This window comes from Nycticebus coucang, chromosome 5 (assembly GCF_027406575.1).
Source record: "Nycticebus coucang isolate mNycCou1 chromosome 5, mNycCou1.pri, whole genome shotgun sequence".
Classification (NCBI taxonomy): domain Eukaryota; kingdom Metazoa; phylum Chordata; class Mammalia; order Primates; family Lorisidae; genus Nycticebus; species Nycticebus coucang.
In genome coordinates this window covers 13437152-13457686 of record NC_069784.1, presented here as the reverse complement: position 1 = coordinate 13457686, position 20535 = coordinate 13437152, and the positions used below count along the sequence as shown (strand labels likewise).

General features: G+C 39.7%; 1 protein-coding gene across 1 annotated transcript in view; it reads right to left on the bottom strand.

The window, feature by feature from the left end:
- The window catches only part of ADGRL2 (adhesion G protein-coupled receptor L2), a 581138-nt gene that overhangs the window by 431108 nt on the left and 129495 nt on the right, over positions 1-20535 (bottom strand). The gene's annotated exons all lie outside the window — the stretch shown is intronic.

The following is a 20535-nucleotide window of genomic DNA, read 5'->3' as shown; positions in this document are numbered from 1 at the left end:
ACATGTATCTTTAAACATGGTCAGAAGATTCTGGAATCTACCTTTTTTCTACTATATTATACCAAAAATGTTTATATACATCTATTGATCATTTTCCCAATTGTTGAAATGAAAATTTAGTTCTGAGAAGAAACAGAAGAAACAGGTCTAGGTGACTCCTAGAAAGAAGAACAGCATTCCTCAGGCCATGCCAGAGGTCGGTATGCGGCACTGTGGAAAAGCGACGCTCTGCCTGACCTGGGTGCAGGCTACTGAAGGACAGTCACTTCAGAGATTTTTCTAGAGCTGGTTACATACACTGGAGTCCACTGTGCCTTCTGTCCTTGGTATCCTCTGAGAACACTCTCTCGACCCTGGTGGGCAGCCTGTAGGATGGCTCCCAGAGATCTCCTTCTCTTGGTGTTCACGTTTAATCCCCTCCCACTGAGCGTGGACTGGACCTAGAGACTGGTTTCTTTGGAATCACTGGAATAAGCAGGGGACAGGATGTCACTTCTGAGCTCAGATGACAGAAAGATTCTGGCTTCTGTCTTGTCCGCCCTCTCTTGCTTCCTTGCCCACTCATTCTAAGGAAGCCACCTGTCCTTCTCTGGGGGGGACACAGAAGGGGCCCATGTGACAAGAACTGAGGAGATTCCAGCCCATGATAGGAATAGAAACCTTTGCTTTGACGCCATGAGAAACTAAATCCTGTTAACAACCACTTGAGTGACCTTGCCAGTGGCTCTGACTGCAACTCTGGTCACGTAGATGGCAACCTTGTCAGAGGGCTCAGTTAAGCTGGGCTTCCTTCTTGGCCCACAGAAACCGTGAGATAAATATGGTTGTTTCCATAAGCCATTAAATTTAGGGGGCCAATTTGTTACACACCAACATAACTAATACATTGACTCTAACAGAATTCCTTTTACCTTCCTTTTATGTACACAATGCCTTTTCCACTAGCCACACTTAATTTTGGAAAAGGATTTAATGTCAGTGACTATGAAAACCACACAGTGGCTAAAATCATCACTTTGGGGTTAGAAACAGACACATCTGGGCTGTGTCTGGGTTTGCCATATGCCAGCCCTAAGGCAATTTATTAAATTTCTTTGATCTTCCATTCTCTCATCTGTAAAATAATCTACCTGTACTAACCTACCTCTTAGGTATTTATTTATGTTTAATGAGTTGTGAAAGTAAAATGAAATGTTTAGCACTTAGTAGGTGCTCAGAAAGTGTTAGCTATGACAGTGATGTGTCTTTGGGGTGCATACACAAACGCATGTTTATACAAGAAGAGGAGATTGGGTACTTATATTTATATATGATGTTTTTGTTTTGTGATGTTAAGCTTTATAGAGGAAGGATGGAGACTTATTGGGAGAAGCAGAGGAAATGTTAGCTTAAGAGTTAAGGGACCAGAATTTTGCTTTCTCTTTGGGTCTTGCTTTCCTCACTGGAAAAAAGAAATGAGCTTTTAGTTGTAATATTCTGTTATATTTGTGTCTACCCTGTAATTCACCAAAAAATATACAAAACGCTGCCATCTACATCAGGCATGACATATTAGTAGGATGAACGAACAAGTCACTTTTATGTTCTCTATTCCTCGGGCTTCTCTTTCTCCCCTCTCTATTCGTTTTTTTAGGTTATACTTTCCAACAAAGGAGTTTGGTAATTAACTCCAAATGATATTGTCCTATTCCCCAAGAAATCGAAGAATTCCCACTAAAAATAGAAATAATAGTGACCTGAAGGACGTTAAGGAAGAGCAATAAAAACCATTCTAAAAGATTTTGCAACATGAAAAAAATAATCCAAGCGCGTGATAGTAAATGTCTTAAAACAGAAGCCAAGCTACAATGATTTTCACTAGATGCTTTTCAAATCCTATGGGTGACACGAGCCCATTTCCCCTGTCATATTTCTGAAGAGATAATTGCAGGAAATACTATAAACAGTGCAACATTCACAGGTCATATTGAGAAATGTTTATAGATATTGACAGTTAAATACAATGTATCACAGCACCAGGCACAGGATGGCATCCACCCAGCAATAAGCTATTGCAAATCAAAGTCAAAAAGTCAATCTTTGATTTGGTAGTAAAGAAATTTAGAAATATGGTTGAATGGGCAAATGAATGAATGAAAGAAATGCTTTCCAAGATCACAAGCTTTTAGGAAATATCATAAAATAATATTAATGAACATATTGACTTTTCTCTAATAATATTTAAGGCTCTGTACATTAACCTCTCAGACTTAGAATTTAAACAAAAATTAAACTAAAACAAAAAAGCAGTCCTCTATTAAATAAGCAGTATATGTAAAAACATTTTCTAATAGTGACTGAATGTTATTATCAATTTCAAAAAAATGAAAAATTCATAAAGTTTACAAAAAGATAAAAATTAAGTTTGCTGAAATCGCAAGTAATAGAAATATCTAGTGGGAAATAGCTGCAAATAAAAGCTCTATAGAAATGATATTTTCCAGCTAAGACTGTATAATTTAATATTTGCGGCTAATGCACACAAATAAAATTTATTTACATTTCTTGGGCATAAAAAAAACTGAAGTGTATATTTAGAGAAAGGTTTGCATTAGGGAAAAAGTTAATTTTTCAATTTTTGTTATTTAATACATTAGACATATTAAACACACGTGGTCTGGGTGTAACTTTTTCCAGTCTTCTTTTAAATGAAAATACATGTGGGTGTCGTGCATTTATATAGCCACTTGTTATATATTTGGAACAAAATCACTGGTATTTTTAATTGAATTACCTTTCTTAGCTACATACATGCCTCACAAAATTTTTCATTTCTTCCCTCCTAAAGGGCCTCTCTTTATCCCATTTGGCTTTTCTCCTCTACTCATATAATTCCTGTCTTCTATTTGTTATTTTAAAAAATCGTCTTCTTCTTTGCAATCAGAAATATCTGTTGACGATTGTGAATGTTGATTCGGTTGGCTTCTTCAAGAAAGATTTGAATCAGGAATGTTTTTACATGAATGATGCAAACGTTTGTATTTTGTCGGTTGCCCAAAAGGGCATGAAGTTTTGGCCGAGCAAAACAAAACAAAACAAAGCAAAATCTCGCTCTTCTAAGCTTTGTGTGCGCCTTGCTCCTTTTAAATCTAGGCCAGGGTAGGGAGTGTCAACTGTTTCATGAAAATCCTATAAGCAAAGTAATACCAGTGCACAATGAACATTTTTATTGCATTTTAACAGAAAGGATAAACAATGGCAAGAGAGAAAAGGACTTTTAAAGGCGAGAGGAATCTTACAAATAATATCTGCTGAGAATCTACTATGGGTCAAGCATTACTTCCGTCTCACGAAGCTTATATTCTAGAGGGTAAAAGGAGAGACATAATAAATAATCCGCATTATTCCAAACAATTAGAAATTATTCCAACAAATGTCTGAAGAAAAAGCATTTGAAGCAGAGAACATACAATATGTCAAAAGGTGAAATCAGACAAATATGGACGTAGAGCTGGGCGCAGTGGCTCACGCCTGTAATTTCAGCACTCCGGGAGGCTGAGGCAGGAGGTCTGAGCTCAGGAGTTCAGGACCAGCCTGCACAAGAGTGAGACTGAAATAGAAAACCTGTCTCTACTGAAAATAGAAAACCTAGCTGGGCATTGTGGCAGGCACCTGTAGTCCCAGCTACTTGGGAGGCTGAGGCAAGAGGATTGCTTGAGCCCAAGAGTTTGAGGTCGCTGTGAGGTAGGATGCGATGGCACTCTACTGAGGGTGGCATAGTGAGACTCTGTCTCAAAAAAAAAAAAAAGGAAAAAAGGAGACATGGTTAGGGGGAGCAGGTGGTATCACAGAGGGGGCAATGGGAAGTCTTATTGAGAACATGACATTTAAGCAGTGACTGAAGGAGGAAAGAAGAACTGAAGGAAATTATTCCAACAAATGTCTGAAGACAAGGCATTTGAAGCAGAGAGAGCAGCTTCCCTGAAATCCCTGAGGTGGGAGTGTGTCTGGTGCATTCAAAGACTAAGAAGGAGGCAAACGAGGCTGGAACAGAGGCAGTATTGAGGAGCAAAGGGAAAAAGGGCAGAGAAGAACATCTCTGGGGGATGGGGTGCTGGTGTTGGTCATTAGGAACATGTAGGTCACGGGGAAGAATTTAACCTTGACCCCTGGATGACCAGTGTTGTGACCTCCTCTTCTTTCTTTGTCAGTGTCGCTGTTGAACAGGATTCAACACTGAGAGTTTTACACATCTTAACTCAGTCCTCACAGCACCCCTGTGAAGTGGGCGCTATTATTCTTTCCCATTTTACAGATGGGAGAGAATGAGGCACAGAAAAGATAAATAACTCGTACAAGACACACAGGCAGGACTAGCCACAGAACCGAAACTTGAACCCAGGTATTTGTGACTCCCGCGTCTGTGTTCGTGGCTCTTCCCAACGCTGCCTTCTGTTGTGACAATCGTCACAGCGCCCTGCTTTTTGAAATGCTTTGTTTATCTGCCTGCTCATTCACCAAGCGTTTATTAATACCCTGCTGTCTTCTCCGCGCTACGAGGCATTGTGGGAACAGGGTGCTGCAAGCCTCTGAGGAGTCTTTGTCTGAATTAGAAAAAGGTATCTTGTCTTCAAGGCCCTTTACTTTCTTCTGTCAGAAAATCATTGCAACATTCTCATCGTTTAAGAGCAAGACGTTCAGCTGCTATTGCTGGAAAATTGTCATAATAAATACACAAATTTGTTTTGAAGTCCAAAGGTAGAATAACTAGGAAAGCCAAAATGTTAAAGATGTTTTATGACCTACATCATGCCCGTTAGGTGTGGTGACCTTGACCTGAGAAACTGTACATGACACTTCCTGTGTGTCACAAATAAAAGATATCGAATATAGGTGAAAAATAAAATACCCATAAGGTAGAAAACTCCTTTATTTTTCACAAGACTTTTATTGATAGGGTCTTTCAAAACCTTTTCGTATAAACTCAAAGAACTCAGCAATGTTGAAAATTTTTGTTTGAATAGTAATAAAATGCTAAAGTTTTGGGAGTATGTTCTGGCCATTATTTACCCCCATTAAATAAGGGGTAATAAGAGATTACCCCTTATTTTATCAATTCTATTTAGTTCAAAAATGCATACTTAATCCCAAGCAAGTACAAAATGGTGTGGTAAGAAGACTAACACAATATGGGGCATAGACCATATAATGTGGTGGACTACAGCACTGGTGAATGGTGCAAGAGTCCAAATTCCTCATAGTACGCACACCTGTCACAGTGGACGTTAGTCAGTTTCCTACCAAATTTCACGTCAGTTTCCTACCAGTTTCTCTCACTAAGATTACCACACATTTTATATTATAGTAATCCTCAAGAGATTTTAACATATAAGTGTTTATTAATTTCATTTTTACAAATAAAGAATAAGAAGTTCAGGGAAGTCCAAATGCAAATTCAGGTCTTCCTGACTCCAAAGCCTACAGTGCCAAGCTGCCTCTAGCAGGTGGTGGGAGAATGTTCAACTCCAACCACCCTCGAAGACTGATGGAAAAATCAGAGATGAGGGTTATAAAAGTACAAGAAAGCACACACCCAGAACCACAGACCAGTGAAGACCCTACCTGTGTCAGAGTCCAGCTTCCTTCCACCTGACCTACACCAGGCACAACTCCTTACTGTTTGGCAGCGAATTTCTGCCTGAATGCTGAACTGCAATTTTATTTTATTCATGAGACAGAATCTTGCTCTTTGGCCCCAGGTAGAGAGATGTGGCATCATCATCGCTCACAGCAACCTCAAACTCTTGGGTTCAAGTGATCCTCCTGCCTCAGCCTCCCGAGTAGTGGGACTGCAGGAGCCCGCCACAACGCCCGGGTAATTTTTTAAAGATGAGGTCTGGTTCTTGCTCAGGCTGGTCTGGAACTCTTAAACTTAAGCAATCCACCCATCTCAGACTCCCCGAGTGCTAAGATTACAAGGTGTGAGCCACCACACTCGGCTCTATGAACTGTAGTTTTTTTTTTTTTTTTATTGTTGGGGATTCATTGAGGGCACAATAAGCCAGTTACACTGATTGCAATTGTTAGGTAAAGTCCCTCTTGCAATCATGTCTTGCCCCCATAAAGTGTGACACACACCAAGGCCCCACCCAGTTTTAAATGAATGATATGGTCCAAGAATTTGCTGGAAAGTTCCTTATATTGCTTTTCTTCTCCCTCTGTCCTTGATTTTACATGTAGAGATGGTGCTTTTAAAGGGTAATTTGAAGATGTCAGGGGGTATGAAATAAGAATAACAAACATGTATTGCAAGTTAATCCGATTCCAAGCACTTCATTGTATTAACGCATTTAAGAAGTGAGAGTCAGGCTTTTTTCCCCCCTCAAGAGCAAATTTTAAGAGCTGAAGCAAAACTTGAAAGGCTGAAAAACTGGGTGAAGGAAAGAATATAAGGGAATCTTTGCTCTGCAAATCCCTCCACGTAGCAACATGGCCCCAAAGGCATTGTTGACAAACTAGTGGGTGAGACATTTCAGCCACAGGAATAAGTGAAAATATGCTTATGAAATGTGTTGTCACATCATATAATTCCTACACTCACATGACTTTATTTTTTACTTATTCACGCAGTCTGCAAATGACTAATAGGAGAAATAACTTTTGGGTGGGTATTATCACAGAGCTACTATTACTGTCTGGTAGCTGATGAAAATCATTTTTTTTATTAATGTTCTTGTGTTTGTTCTTAGCTCCTTTTCTTCTTCTTTATAAAAACCTATGTCCATACCCCGTTTTCTACCCTCCAGAGCATGAGCTTAACATCATGCTTCTTTGAGATTTCTAGTGTTTACCTTCTACTTCATGATTCATTGATTCATTGATAATTTTTCTTTGGCGCCTACTATGTGCCATGCATGGGGCTGTGTGAAGGGATACAATAGCAAATAAGATGTAATCCCTGCTAAAATTGTGTTATAGAGAAGTCAGACAACCAATTGGCTCTTTTTTCTTTTCTTTTCTTTCTTTCTTGGCAGAGTCTCACTATGTCACCCTCAGTAGAGTGCTGTGGTGTCACAGCTCACAGCAAACTCAAACTCTTGGGCTTAAGCAATTCTCTTGCCTCAGCCTCCCAAGTAGCTGGGACTACAGGCACACAGCTATTTTATTTGTTGTTGTCATTGTTATTTGGCAGGCCTGGGCTGGGTTTGAACCCACCAGCCTCGGTGTATGTGGCCGGCACCTTACCCACTGAGCTATAGGTCCCACCCAGGCTATTTCATTATAGAATAAATTTCATCGTATTTCAATACAGAGCAAAACAGCGTGTCCACCAGAAGAATAGAGGTGCACAGGACTCAATCTAAGGTGATCTGGGAGGACTTTCTGGAGAGGCGACCAACATTCTGTAAAGAAAGTAATAGCTAAGAAGAAAAAGGGCAGGACAGGTGAGGGGAACTACAGGCGCCAAGGCCTTGAAGCTAACAGCAAGAGCTCAGTCTGCTCTGAGAACTTGAAATATTCCATTATGCTTGAAAAAATGGTGAGATCCTGACTGATGGGAGGAGAAGGCAGGTAGGAGAAAAGATGGCACTCTGCCAATATTTGGTTTTGAGGCTGCGTAGGCTACTTGTGGGTGACATGATCCCAAAGGTGAGGCCGAAAAGCAAGTGTCTACGCAGACCAGTCCTCAAGACGAACTCCAGGTACTCCTCACAAAAGACAAAACCAGGTGGCAGGCGGCATTCTCCTTGTCAGTTAATCCGGGGAGCAGTGTGACATGGGTGAGGGATCCAGCTGTCATCTGTTTCCTAACCTGTGTGCTGTGCTCATCAGGCTATTAGGAGGCCATTGAAACCTGGTCAGTAGAATAATAGTTTCCATATTCTCCAAACTTGTTTGAATATCATCTGTGTGACCTTTCAATAAACATAACCTAAATCTTATAAACGACCTACTTATATATGAGGAAAATAGCTTTCTTTCTGTTTGCATGTTGCGAATTAAGCATCTGTGGGTATGCATCCCATTGCAAACAGCTTTTGCCTCTCTCCAGCCTATCTGGCTTTAAAAGCGTTTCTCCAGGACAACTTAGGTACTGAACTTTGAGGAAGAGTCCACTGTAATAACAATAAAGTTTAATGATGCATAACTTTCAGAGACTGACAAATTCCCAGCCAAAGTATTGATTCTTTTAGAATTTATGAAGCACATGCTGTATTCTGTCATTATGGTCCATTTTTGGCTGAAAGAATCATGTAAAATAGATTTTTAAATGACTAGTAATAGATAGACATAAAGAAGGTATTGATGTGTGTCATGAAGGGTGAATAGCACGCCAGATTAAGGCATATAACAAATCAAAAACAATAGTACCTCTGCTATTGCTTTGTTTTTGCTTTGAATCACCCCTTCTATTTACCACTTTATACATTTATGATTTGCTTTCTATAGACCTCTTCTGAGGATTATCAAGGAGGTGAAAATTTGGGGTATAGCTGCAAACACAGGCTGTCTCAAAAGTTACCCATAAAGTCATCATATGTACAGAAAATGGGAAATTATAGCTACAGGTAACTTTATCTACAAAATATTCATTACAAACTTTTACTAAATATTTACAAAATATTCTGTATGTTTTGGCCACCTCTTTGTAAACTTGTATAATGTTTATTTTGTAAATAAAGGTATATTTAGCTACAATTTCCCATTTTCCCTATGTAAGGTGACTTCAGGAGTGGATTTGGGATGTGCTGTTATTGCTTTAGGAATTAATAAAAGTTCGAAAAACTGGTTGCTTCAATTTGACAAAGAAATTTGCTCTTGTCTATAAATAATGCCCTTTGTAAATAATACTAAAACCTTATATTCTAATGTAATCTTTATTATGTACATACAAAGGGTATACATAGTAGACCAAGATTCGATATTTCAATATTTTTATCCATGTCATAATTTTTAAATAATATTGAAAATATTTTAAAGTAATATTTGAAATATTTAAATGTTATATTTTATACATCACATTATACTATATTTTATATTAATATTTTAAATATTGATAAATGTTAAATAATCTTTAAATAATACTGGAAAAGTTTGTGTGCTTTTCAGAAGCACTAACATTTATTCTTCCTTTACAACATCCTTCTAGGATCTTTTCTGTGTCCAAATAATCTCATGGAAATTGTCTGCACATCTAACATGTTTTGAAAAAGTATGAAATTTTTTCCTCTGGTCCTCCGTGGCCTGTAAATCCCTTTTTCATCCTAATACCTTTTATCAATTAGCTTCTCCAGATGCAATTGAAATGTAAGTCTTTTTTTCTCTCAGTCGATATTTCGTTTTGACACTCAGGGGCGAAAACTAGCTTTCAAAATATTAATATAAACTTTGATTTTACACTCCACTTTGGAATACATTTTTATTAAATGTGTATCTCACCAACAGAGTAATCGATACAGATTGTATAGCACATTACAAGGAAACCATGTATGAGATTATTAGAGAAATTAAATGCTTTTGGTTTTGCTTACTTGAGCAATATGTGAAAATTAACAGTTTAAATCCTTTCCTGCTTCTGACTAGGCTTAACCTGACTTGGACTTAAGATGTTATTGCTGGGCTCTTTTTTGTTCTTTCTTTCTATTTTTAAGCCAATAAGCCAAGCTGCACTTTATCTGGTTCGCATTTGCCCAATAAACATCAAATTATCTGATACCCTAATTTTAAAGATGGGCGTTTATAGAGAGAGATCCTCACTGAGCTGGAGGCAGGGGGTAAAGAAAATTTATTGAGTGGCTGTGGCTTTCTCTGAAAAGTGTTGTGCTTCCATCACATTCCAGAAACCTTTTTAGAGTGAAAAAGAGAGGTCACTCAGGTCGAACCGTGCTGGAGACCAGTGGATCCCAGACGCAAATGTGTCTCCCGTGCACCCAGAAACCCCAGGAGAATCAGCTAAATCCTTCTTCGAACAGCTGCTTTTCAGCAATTCAGGTGTTTATCAGCCTAATAAAAAAAGTAAATTGGCAGGAAGAAAAAGTCTGACACTCTCAATAGACTCTTCCCAGGCCTAGTAGAGCCGAAGAACTCTTCATTGTCTTAGTGAACAGAGGGTTGGACCAGCACCCTCATCTGCACTGCAGACAAGGTGGCGAGAGACCCAGAAGAGGTCAGTTTTCACATAAACATTTTTCCTAGGCCAGATGCAGGCTAATTTAAATAAAATAGGCCAAGTCCTGGACTGAAGCTTAGAATAAAAAAATGTCAGGGAAACGGAGGGTGAATCCCTATCCCCCAATAGTATCTCACAAGCAGCACCCATTAACATGCCACGGTTAATGTGGGGGGTGTTTCAATTCAATTATCTGTTTTTCATAGGGTTTTTAAAATGGTCTTCATATTAAAGAACAAGTTACAGTTTGATTCATGTGTAAGAAGAACTAAAATTTAGAAAGCTATATATTCAGAAACATTTTTTTCTAATGTAGGTACAATTAAAAGATATTTCAAATGCAGAGGCTGTTAATTCATACCTCAATTTAAATTTCCCGTTTTGTTCAGATAGGATTCAGCATGCTTTAGACACTATACGCAGACTGGACACATCTGATGTGTACATAAGTGCACATAATCGTAGCATTTGGTGGTGAAAAACTAGTTTTACTAAAATGGAAGATTTAATAGAGGAAATATGTCAATGTAATAGCATATTAGATTTTGTAAATGAGCTATTCCTAAGGCAACATGAATTGCTTTGCTTTTATATTTCCACAGTCGTTTGTTTATTTGACAACTAACACTCAGAATCCATCTTTGATCTTGGAGGACTCATTCAAATCAAACTATAATACATTTTTATACTTGGAGACTCAAAGTAACATTCGGACAAAAGATGTCTTCTGATAGAGCCTTCAGCCGGTTGTCAGGACTAGCCGTAAGCCAGTTGTTGAAGAGGAAGACTTGGGCCTTTATCTTTTTTTTCCTTTGACACAGTCTCACTCTGTCACCCTGGGTGGAGTGCCATAGCATCATAGGTCATAGCAACCTCAAAACTCCTGGGCTCAAATGATCCTCTTGCCTCAGCCTCTCAAGTAGCTGAGACTACAGGCACCTGCCACAATAGCTGGCAAATTTTTCTATTTTTTAGTAAAGACAGATCTCACTCTTGCTCAGGCTAGTGTCGAACTCCTGAGAGCAACCAATCCGCCACCTTGACCTCCCAGAGTGCTAGGATCAGGCCTGAGCCACAGCAGCCAGCTAAAAATTGGGGCCTTTCATCATTACTTTGTGCCCCATTTTCCACCAAGCATCTGGGACTCTGAAATTCCAGTTATCATTCACTGAGGATTTATTACATGCCACATATTTACAGGCATTATTTCTTATTCTTACATTGAACTTGCAAGATCAATATTTTATTCTCACTGTACAAAAACATGAGGTTCAATGGGTCAAAGGACATCATTTAAGAGTCAGAGCTGGGTTTCAACCTGGGGTCTGACTTCAAAGGCTCTCCCCAAGCCCATGACATCATCATGCCTCAGCATGAGGCCCCAGGCTTCTCAGGTGGAGTTCAGGCCCAAACCTGTTCTTCCTGTTTTGACTATTTCCAGATTCTCTTCCTGGAGCTTTGGCTTGGGACACTGATCATCTGAATACAGGCAATACTGTTTTTGTTTTCCATGGGGTGGGGGGTAGTAGACTGGAAAGTAGATGTGGACCTACCTCTTCTATTGACTTTCATTATAAGAATTCTCTTTACTTCCCGTCTGGGACATTTTGGACATGATTCCTTCACCCAGAGGAGCTGTAACAGCATGGCGGATTGTGGATCAGGCAGACGACATAGCTGCCAACTTGGCGTGCTGTGAAGATTAGCCATTTGTGTTCTGAAAATTCCTGTTAGCTTCTTAGAGCTACAAAGCATGCGATGAGAAATTGTCTTTATTTTGCTTTGTGACTATCTGCCATTTGATTTTCACTTTGCAACATAAACTGACATCTTTTGGGCTTGCAACAGGTTTTTTTCCACTGTGAATAAGTTCCCCAAAGCACACTTGGTTGGTAGAGCAGCCCAGTGATCTGTTTAAAATCACTAGAAATCAATTTCTTTTTTTTTTTTTTTTAAGATTTTTATTTTTTATTTATTTATTCATTTATTTATTTTGTAGTTTTTGGCCAGGGCTGGGTTTGAACCCACCACCTCCGGCATATGGGGCCAGCACCCTACTCCTTTGAGCCACAGGCACCACCCACTAGAAATCAATTTCTATGAAAGACTCAGCTTTGAAATTTACTATGTGACTTTGGGCAAGCCACTTAACCCCTCCAAACCTTCAGATATAAAATGGCCATTCTGAGGATCAAATGGGATAGTAGCTTTACAAAAGAGCTTTATAAATTTTTCAGATTGATATCAATGTAAGGGCATTTCTCGTCATCATTTTTAATCGCTTTCTTCCTTCTTGAGAAGTGGTCTTGTAATATAAGGCATTGACTTGCATCTTCCGTCTGTTATATTTCCTTTCACCCTACTTTCCAAAGGAAGAACTAACACTCTCTAGATTCTCCCTGTAATTTACCTCGACTCTGCCAATAATCAATGTGTCATGAGCTTCAAACATTTTCTCCTTGAATTTTTTAATCCTGATCAAATGGCAGTTCTTGAGGTTAAGAAGCAAGGGTTCATTTGTCAAACCTTTACAAAGAAATCTTCTCTTTGATTTTTTTCCCCTCCCTTCTCTTAGTTAGTAGTTCATCTTTTATGATCACTGATTACTGTCTAAGCTGTTTACTTGAGAGAGAAGGCCAGGAGTAACAAAACCACGTGAAGAATGATAAAGGAAGATATTTCTCTAACATTTGTTTCTCAATTTGGGGGTAACAGGTACCTCTCGTGTCCATCCATCTGATTCTTTCTCTAAAAAGTACCTTAGTGCCCCCTGCAGGTTATATGAATTTCTCATCCCAGGATCTTGTTTATAGGGTGTTTTTTTCTCTCTTAACCCTTTCTTGAAACCACTAGGGTCTTCTTAAAGGTGTGTATTGACCGTACTCTCTGAAGTGTTCTTACCTCATGTGGGTGTTGAAGAAAGTGGCTCTAACATGTTGATTTCAACCTTCCATTGAAATGTGAGGGTAAGAATTGATTCTGAACATTATGTCTAATACTAGAAGCGATGGGACCATTTTTAAGGGATCAGCTGCAGCAGACATTCACAGGTGGAGAACCCTAAAAAGTCCAAGTAACTTTGTAAGTATCCTGTGGTGATTGCAGGACTAGAATTTAGGTCTCTTAGCATCTATGCAGATAGTCTTTCCTATTTAGAGTAGTTTCTTTCACATATTTTCAAAAGCTTCTGTTTTATTCTCCATTTGTGTGAAACCTTCCACTAAGAGCTCCGGCTTTAGCAGGTAACTGATGGATTAGTTCTTCCAGAATGTCAAAAGGATCTGCTTGGTAATACTAATCCAATTTGTAACCACATCCTGGTGCCATTGCCAATGTCCCAGAGGTCAAAGGTATAATTTAGTGAGAACTAGAAAGTGCAGTAAACAGGGGGGAGGGCTCATTTCTTGATTTATGTGAAAGTTGCCTACAGCAAAGCTCAACCTTATAATGAGCCTTAGACGGAAAAAAGCAGAAATCTGTGGGCTTTTTCTAGGTGTGTGACCTGGAAATTCGCAAACACATCCTGAACCTTCTGTTTCTTGAAACATCATTCATGCACCCCCCAAATACTGCTATTAACCAACTCAAATCTTTTAAGATACAAGAATTTGGAGCTCATGAAAGGTTTTCTCCTTTCAAACTATTTTAGAGATTAGAGTATAATTTTTAAGGAGCCAGTGCTTCATTTTAATCTAAATCCTTGAGAAAACGTCAAAATTCTGATATAAAATTAAGTCCCGAAAGATTCAAATTGAGGGTGAAAATATCTAGATACAAATTCTGAGGGGTTAAATCAAGGGAGACTTGGTGACACGACTTAAAAATGGCAAGTGAACCACAAATCTGTGTTTGTTCAGCTTCCGGATTTCCCCTCGCTAAGTCGTTTTAAAGCTACTTAACAGTATTTAATTGACATTTTATTCATTATTTTACTTGCTTCAAGTCTTTCATACTCAAGCTCTTCCAATTACAACTTGTACAGGAAAAATTACCTTAGCCTCTGATTTCCAAATGGCAATACAGTTTGATGTAATTTCTTCTTGAATTCTGTGATATTGACTTTGGCAATGCAGGAGCAGGTGTTTTCAACTGTCAATTATAACTTTTTAGTAGGTCATGAAATCAATTTAGTTGACTGTGATTAGCATTATAAAAAGAGAAAAGGTGAGAATTGCACAGAATATAAGAAACTTTGAGTATTTTTAAGGGAAACAACTTTTTCAGTTCTGTGTGTATTTGGATTGTGATGTAAATTGCTTCTCTCCTGTGGGTTTTAGTCAAACTGAGAACATGATTCTAGACTGCAGTGTATAATTGAACGAATTCCTTCTACACTGCAATGGATAATAGAAAGAACCCCTTTCCAGCAGTGTGAATCACTCTGACCCTTGGTTTTTTTACTCTGAAAATGTGTGTAGTAGGAGTTTCATAGCAGACTGGTTGTAAGAATTAAGTGAAAAGGAAAAAAAGTTAGTACATAGTATCTGAAATAGTTAGAACCTAGTATTGTTATTATTTTAGTGAAAGTTATAATGAGAATTATTTGAAATCGTTTGAAATAATAAATCAAAGTACTGACACTTATCCCTTAAATCAAGTTCCCTCCTTGCAAACCTCCACCTCCCAAGCATATAGTCCCTGGGAAAGCAAAGCTGGGCATTCCCAAGCTTAGAACAAAGAAGCCATTGATCAGGTTTGAATCTCAAAAGCTGGCTCTGTGGACTTTTTCTGCCAAGACAATAGTCATGAAATTTGAAACAAAAGGATTTTCTAAATTCTTTTATTTTTTTTCTTTAACTATTGAGAAGCCAGCCAAACAATACTGGAGAATCTTAAATACTGGAGAGTGAGTGTGGGGTGGGTTAGGGAGAAATGCCGGGCCCCTCTGTTCCCCCTGGATTCTGGGTAGCTAGTGAACGTTGCTCCAGTTTCTCTATTCAATTTCTGGAGTGGGGTTTGACCAGGAGAGAAGTCGGGGATGTTCTGGAGAGTCTGAGGGGTACATTGAGGGGAAAGGGCCTTATACTCCTCTAAGAGGACTTGGGAGCTGTCACTTTACAGGTGTGTTCTGCTTAACCACCGAGGCTGTTACAACAAATTAAATTCAGTGGCTTAAGGTGGTTTCGTATGAAAAGGTCCAAGTTTAAGTCCCTCAAAATCTCCCTCCACTCTTATATGGTGTGGTGGCTATCTAGAAGTTCCTGAGTGTCCTGTGGAATAAACCAGAAGGATCTGGCTGAAAGTAGGTAAAGGATTTGCTTGGAAGTTTGTCAAAAGAAGTTGCCACGAAACTATCCTCTCCAGACAGAAATCCAACTAGGAGAGTCAGTCATGTGTCAAGGGATATGTTATGGAGACAGAGGTGGAGATGGGGGTTCATTAGTAAGGGGAGATGCCTGTATGGGAACTGGGGCATCATAGGAATTGATAAATCAAACATGACAGTGAACACCACTAAGCTGATTGCTAGCAAGGGAGGCTTCAGAATGCCCAGCAGATGGACAGGGGATGAGGGACAAAAGCAGACCAGGAAAGCTTGGAAGTCATCTCACAGACACCAGGACTCCACCTCCCCTAAGATGACACACACCACACTCATTCCACGCACATCCAGGTGGGGAGGGCAGAAGTCTCACACGCCTTTCTCTGACTCATGGGCTGAATTACCAAACAAGCCTGAATCAACAGTTTAACTGAAATCACTTTTAAACTACCTGGTGGCTGTGAGAATGGAAGGCAGGCCCCCGTCAGTTACAAATAAATAAACTCCATTTCTTGGCACCTGTGATGCATGTTGTGAGTACATTAGTGGTGCTTTTAACTTATCCTTCTTACGCAGTACCTCTGGGAATTAAATTTTTCCAAGTTTTTATTTGAACCAGTTTTCATATCACTGACTATTTTGAGTAGTAACTCCTTAGATACAAATTAACAACTATCTAATTAAAAAATTTCTACCCAAGAACACGTAATATTTAGAGCCAACCCTAAATGATATTTGAAGAGAAAAGAAGGGGTAAGTCACTCTCTGAGTTTTGAATAAAATGCTATCAAGTCCATGTGTAACCAGAGTGCTGAGCAGGAAAACAAAGGTGAAATCTTAAAGTTGACAGAGGAGTTTTCTGCTTTGATAGTCATAGCTGAAATTCAATTATAATTGTTGTATCTTAAGCTTTAGAGTTTTGTCTCTTCCTCACAATTATAAGGGCGAGTGGTGGACAGAGTATAAATTGTTAAAACAGGTAATGGTACAAAAAAAGGGCTCTTCTATTTTTAGGGGCTCTGACCTGGGAGATATCCTTCTTCCCCATAGACTGAGACAGGATAAATGGCTGTTGTGGGCTTACTGACAGTGGCAAGAACAGTGGGTCTGTTGATGCCCAAGGCCAACAGACCATAACGCAGTGGTCAGGGCCAGGCTAGTGTGTGTCCTTGTGGCTGATAGTGGAAAGCACTGGAGTTTATTGAGTGTGGAGGTTGGGTCTTCCCACCCCAGTTAGATTAAACTGGGCTCTACGTCCTACCAAACAAGAATCATTTATGAGCTATGTCAACTTGGGGAAATTATTTAATCTTTTTACGTTTACTTTCTTGTTCTATAAAATAAGGGTAAAAATTAAAGTTCCTCAATGGGCCATTGGAATTTAAATAATTCATGTAAAGGATACATTTCAGCACCTGAAACTCAGAATTTCATTAGAGTCAGCCAAGTCTTATTCTTTTATTGTTTTGGGTAGCTGTGGGCTTGAATCCCACGACCTAAATGATGTTAGTTAAAAATGGTTGAGGATTTTGAACCTCAAATTTCCTCCTTTGTTTAATTTTTAAAAAACTTATCATGACTTTTTGAGAAAGGGTCTCCTCTATCACCCAGGCTGGAGTGTGGTGTCCAGTTCATAGCTTGCTGCAACCTCAGACTCTTGGGCTCAAGTAGTCCTCCTGCCTCAGTGTAGCATGTAGCTGGGATACAGGTGTGTGTTCCCACACCTAGCTATTTTTTTTTTTGTTTCATTTTTTTTGTGGCAATTGTATCTTACTGTGTTGCCCAATCTGGTCTTGAACTCTTGGACTCAAGCAATCCTCCTGCTGAAATTGCAGGCAGGAGGCCCCATCCCCAGCCAAATTCTCTCTTTTGTATAATGGGACTAACTCACATTATCTGACATGATTTAGAAATCATATGAAATACTCATAAATGTCAAGCTCTTCTCTTTCCCTCCTGTCTCCCTTGATCTTCTTCCTGGTCACTGCATGCGAGGAGGCCAGGAGGCCCAAGGGGTTGGAACTATGGTTACAACTGTGTCTCTGTTGCATATGTGGACGCTTGGGGAATGAGCAGGTTTCAGATGTCAGTAGGTGGCCGAAGAGAAAGTAGATGAAAAAGTGATGCAAAAATCAAAAGGGGAAATCAAGAATGAGGGCAGAATTACAAGTGGGCGTCCTGCTGACCTCCAGGCCATCTGATACATCACTGTCAGAGTCACCTTTCTAAAAATTCAGATTTTGCATAGAAAAGTGCAGTGGCTCACTATTGCTTCCCATAAAAAGGCTAATTGCTTTGAAGGCCACCTATGATAGGGTGCTGGCTGCCCCTCTAGAGTCACTGGCAGTTGTCTCCCTGTGTGTCTCCTCCCTAATGGGGCAGGAGGGAAGAAAATTAACGAGGAAGTTATTACTGAAGCCCAGTTGTCAGGGCTTGGCAACGTGGCAAAAAATTAATTTCAGGTAGAGAGAGGGGCGTGATAAAATTAGAAGAGAAGTCACCAATGACAGGAAGCTCTTGTTACCAGATATTAAATTAACTCTGGCATCATGAGTGCGGAAAAATGCAAGTGTCCCTTGATTTATATTTCCTAGATTCTAAGACATAAGTAATAATAACAAGCATCATACATTTTATAACAGGAAGAAAAGGAAACATGTCATTTATTTGATGCATTTTGATTTCAAAAACGTACAGACAGCATTCTTTCTTTTCTTTTTTTCTTCATTCAATGGATATGTACTGAGAACTTAATATATGTTAGGCTCTGTTCTAGATCCCGGAGAAGCATCAGAGTAAAATAAAATCCTGCCTTTCTGCACCTTACTTTCTATTTGAAGGAGCCAGAAAATAAACATAGTAAATTACTTAATGACACAGTGTGGCCTCAGATGATAAATGCAGTGGGTACAAGGCAAGTGGGATAAGGTGAATCAGGGTTACCAGATGCATCAGGGTCGAAGTTGGCTCTGGAGACAGGTGGGTTGGTGAGAGTCAGGCCCACTGAGAAGGGGCCATGGGAGCTGATATGAGAGGGAAGGAGCCCTGAGGCTCTCGAAGGAGACCCCCCAAGTAGAGAATAGCCAAGATGAATGGACTCTGATGGGAGCATTCCTGATGTCTACAGAAACTTACAACAGACCTTGTGCAGTTGAAGCTGAGCAGGCAAAAGGAGAAGAGTCTGGAAAGGATGGAGGGGCAGGGGAGGGAAGGCAGCCCAGGGCTTTGCGGGACACTATGAGGACTTTGGCTTTAGTTGGGAGGAAAATGAGAAACCATCACAGGATTTCTGCTGTTCTTTTTTTTTTGTTTGTTTAAGAGACAGATTCTCATTTTGTTGTCCTCTGTAGAGTGTGGTGGCATCACAGCTCACAGCAACCTCCAACTCTTGGGCTTAGGCAATTCTCTTGCCTCAGCCTCCCACATAACTGGGACTACAGGCACATGCCACAATGCCCGGCTATTTTTTGTTGCAGTTTTGGCCAGGGCTGGGTTTGAACCCGCCACCCTGGGTATATGGGGCCAGCACCTACTCACTGAACCACAGGCACCACCTGGTTTCTGCAGATTCTGAAAGGCTAATGTTGACTGCATGTTGAAAATAGAATGTAGGAAGTCAGGGCCAGAAGCAGGGAGATGAACTGGGGAGGCTGTTGTAGTGATCCACTGAAAGGCAGTGCTGATTCCAGTGAGGGCGGCAAAAGGAAAGGGATAAGAAGTGACCGGAAACAAATGTGCATTTTAAATAGAAAAAAATAAGGTAATAATTATTAATATTATTAATAAAATACATTGTCTTAGTCTGTTCGAGCTGCTTTAACAAAATATCATAAGTGGGTTGCTTTATAAACAACAAAAATTTAGGGCGTCGCCTGTGGCTCAGTGAGTAGGGTGCCGGCCCCATATGCCGAGGGTGGCGGGTTCAAACCCAGCCCCGGCCAAACTGCAACAAAAAAAATAGCCGGGCGTTGTGGCGGGCGCCTGTAGTCCCAGCTACTCGGGAGGCTAAGGCAAGAGAATCGCGTAAGCTCAAGAGCTGGAGGTTGCTGTGAGCCATGTGACGCCATGGCACTCTACCCGAGGGTGGTACAGTGAGACTCTGTCTCTACAAGAAAAATAAATAAATAAAAAATAAAAAAATAAACAACAAAAATTTATTTCTCACAGTTCCGGGGGAAATGAGAAACCATCATAGGATTTCTGTAGATTCTTAAAGGCTATTGTTGACTGCATGTTGAAAATACATCCAAGATCGTAGCCCTAGTAGACGTGGCGTCTAGCGAGGGCCTGCTTCTTCAGAGCTGAGCCTGGGCTCCCTGTGTCCTTGCGTGATGGAAGGGCAAACAAACTCCTTTGGGCCCTTTAAATAAGGCACTAAGCCCATTCGTGAGGGGTCTGTGCTCATGATCTAATCACCCGCCAAAGGCCTCACACTCTAATACAAGAAATAAGATTTTAATGTATGAATTTTGGAGTGACACATTCAGACTATGTCACACACCAGGGCTGTCCAGACAGTATCCAGCCTCATACTATGAAAAATAGAGGCTACACGGTGGGCTCTTTTCTGGACATGCCTACATATGTTCCGTGGTTGTATCGTATGTGAACTGGGGAAATACAGTTCTACATCCTGGGTCTCCTTTCTTGAAGATCAAAATAAACACTCTCATATTATTAAAGCTCTTTGAAAACTGCCAAAATCAAAACCAAAATAAAAAGGTTTCAACTTTTTCAACCAGCATATTCCAACCTTGTTAGATAACATAAACTTCTATTGATAGACGTAACAACAATGAAGACACAAGCTACCAAAACCTGTGGGATACTGCGAAAGCAGTTTTGAGAGGAAAATTTATCGCTTTAGATGCCTACATCCGAAAAACAGAAAGAGAGCATCAACAAACTCACAAGCTATCTTACGGAGTTGGAAAAAGAACAACAATCTAAGCCTAATGTCAGTAGAAGAAAAGAAATATCCAAAATCAAATCAGAGAACAATGAAATTGCAAACAAAAGAATCATTCAGAAAATTAATGAAACAAGGAGTTGGTTTTTTGAAAAAATTAATAAAATAGATAAACCATTGGGCAGACTAACGAGAAATAGAAAAGTAAAATCT